Below are 2676 nucleotides of genomic sequence, written 5' to 3'. Positions count from 1 at the left end.
GTCCTTGGCCATGATCCTCATCACATTGAACCCCTGCAATTTAGTTCTCCAGGAATTACAATTAATAATCCAAGTCAAGTAATAATCCTTTATTAATCCATTTTTTTTGCCCAGCCTCTTTATTTCATGGTGGATATTTAATATTTCATTCATACTACTGCCTCCATAAATATTGAGAATGAAGTAACTTTTCACTCCTTTTATTGGGATATAGTACTCAATGTTATCTTTGGATAACATTGCCTCTGTTGCTTGCAAGCTTTACCCATCAAAGCACTTTGTAGGTCTTTAATCAGGTACATATTCAGAATAGGCCTATGCAGATTAATTGTGGTTTAAGGAGGACTCTAACATACTAGCTCAGGAAATTTAAGAGATAGATCAATTAATTTCTAGCTTTAAAAAACACCACAAGACTTCTGTAGCAAACCACAGTATTCACGTATTATACTTCCAATACAGTAGAGTCTCACTTATCCAACACTTGCTTATCCAACATTCTGGATTATCTAACGCATTTTTGTAGTCAATGTTTTCAATACATCATGATATTTTGGTGCTAAATTCGTAAATACAGTAATTACTACATAGCATTACTGCGAAATTGAACTACTTTTTCTGCCAAATTTGTTGTATAACCTGATATTTTGGTGCTTAATTTGTAAAATCATAACCTAATTTGATGTTTAATAGGCTTTCCTTAATCCCTCATTATCCAGCATATTCACTTATCCAACATTCTGCTGGCCCGTTTATGTTGGATAAATGAGACTCTACTGTATATACCTTTGGGCCAAAAGGAATTAGCCAGTTAGTAGAAACTTTTGAAAATGCAGGTTACCTGGTTATGGCAAGAAGGTCAGACATCTGAATAAATTGATTAGCCCTAACTACTGAACCAATGTAACTTACATAAGTATTGAGGTACATATTGCTCTTAACTGCATTTTAGCACAATTTATCCTCTGTTCCCATCCTAATAATTATGCTTTCTTTCCAGGTGCCTCTTTTCTTAGAATAACATAATCATAGGGGTTGAAGAGATTTGAAGGGGCCTAATAAGCCATTGACTTTCTTCTGCTTGCCAGCTCAGTGGAAGACGTCAGAGACAGAACACCACTAGATAAGATTCAACACAGTTTATTAAGGATACAGAACCAAAAATGCCCGTAAAAGACAAAGGGCTAGGCAAACACTCGCATTCAATACGAAAAGATACTAAAAAACAGTTCAAAAGATAAACCGGATTAAACGGGAGTTTAATCCGGGTTAAACCAAAAATGCTTACTTCAGCCTGGCACTTAAAACAAACAAAAACTGGTAAACAAAGATACAATAGAACGTAAATAACTGGCAGCAGATTTCTCTCTGCTACTCAACAGCTGTGGTTGATTAACTAAGTTGCTACTCCTCCGTGTAGCAAGCGAACTCCGGGTTCAAACACATCAATCAGGGCAGAAGCAGTCAGCGGGGTCCCAATCCGGTCCAAGGTCGAAGGCCAGGTACAGACGTCTTAGTTCACCAGTTCCACCGATAATCACAGAAGGGATAGTCCGAGGTCGCAGTCAGTCAGTCAGTCAGTCCAGCGTCAATCCAGAGTAGGCAATTAATGTCCGTCAAAAAGACGACGGAGGTCCAAGCTATTAAGATTAAACACAAGTTGCACAGGAAAAGCCCACACAGTTCCTCCCGCCGTCTATGCCCAGTGTCCTTGGTAACTTACGTATTCAGCAAACGAATCACACCCGTCTTCAGGAAATTCCCAACAAGAGCCCAAGCGTTCGTCCAGATTACCTTGCCCAACGCAATTAGCCCTGGATTCTAGACCCCATTCTATGCCAGTTTACAACTCCTCATCGCTGTCAGCTGTTACCCTAATTCCAGGTGCCTCATCATCATCCTCCTCATCAGAGCTAAAACACCTTTGACTACGCCCCACAGCATCCCCAGCTGTGGATCCCGTCCCATCCCTCCAGCTCGTCCACGGGTCTAATCCTGCAACCCCCCAGTCGCCTCCCATACTATCATTGCCGGTGGCACCCAAATCCTCCCTCACACGAGTCCATTCCATATCATCCTCCTCTGAGCTAACCATCTCTTCCTCCATTCCCTCGGTAAAACCCTCAAAGGAGTCTTCATCAGTTGGTTCTGCAAACAAGTCCCGCAGCCGCTTCCTTTCTCGCTCCTCAAGAGAGTCTGACTCCCGAGGAGTCTTACGACCATGTCTCCCAGAATCGGAGCCATAAGGCTCAACCATAACAGAAGATCTCTATGACCTCATCATAAAGGCTGCTGGAATTGCCATGTATGATTACGATTCCAATGGTGCATGTTGGGGTGGGGGCATGGAGAACCCATCGCCCCATGCCCCGCATCACCCAACTCACCCAACTGATCATTCCATGGGGGGAAGTGTCGACCATCTAGCTGGTGGAACATGGTAAGCCTTCTGTGTGGCCACCATGGTGGCATGCTCATCTTTGCCACCCCTTTAAGTAAGTGGAGCATGCTGCCGATTCTTCCCACATCTGATAAGGTCAGTAGTTAAAGTATTCTGGCAGGTAATTGTTCAATCTTATTTTGAAGACATCTAAAAAAGGAGAATCCACTGCTTAAGAGGTTACTTTTGTAGTCAAACTGATTTTACCGTCACAAAATTCTTTCTTATGTGCCATC

The 2676-nt window shown here is 42.3% G+C and overlaps 1 long non-coding RNA gene across 1 annotated transcript; it reads right to left on the bottom strand.

Moving 5' to 3' along the window:
* Positions 1-1124: 1124 nt before the first annotated feature.
* Positions 1125-2148, bottom strand: LOC134299446 (uncharacterized). The gene is made up of 2 exons (XR_010006663.1): positions 1724-2148; positions 1125-1640 (listed from the first exon to the last, which is right to left on the bottom strand). It is a non-coding gene; the product is annotated as an uncharacterized LOC134299446 (long non-coding RNA).
* Positions 2149-2676: the final 528 nt, after the last annotated feature.

Source organism: Anolis carolinensis, chromosome 5, assembly GCF_035594765.1.
Source record: "Anolis carolinensis isolate JA03-04 chromosome 5, rAnoCar3.1.pri, whole genome shotgun sequence".
Taxonomy (NCBI): domain Eukaryota; kingdom Metazoa; phylum Chordata; class Lepidosauria; order Squamata; family Dactyloidae; genus Anolis; species Anolis carolinensis.
Note: the sequence above shows the minus strand (reverse complement) of the source record. Positions and strands in the feature narration are given on the sequence as shown.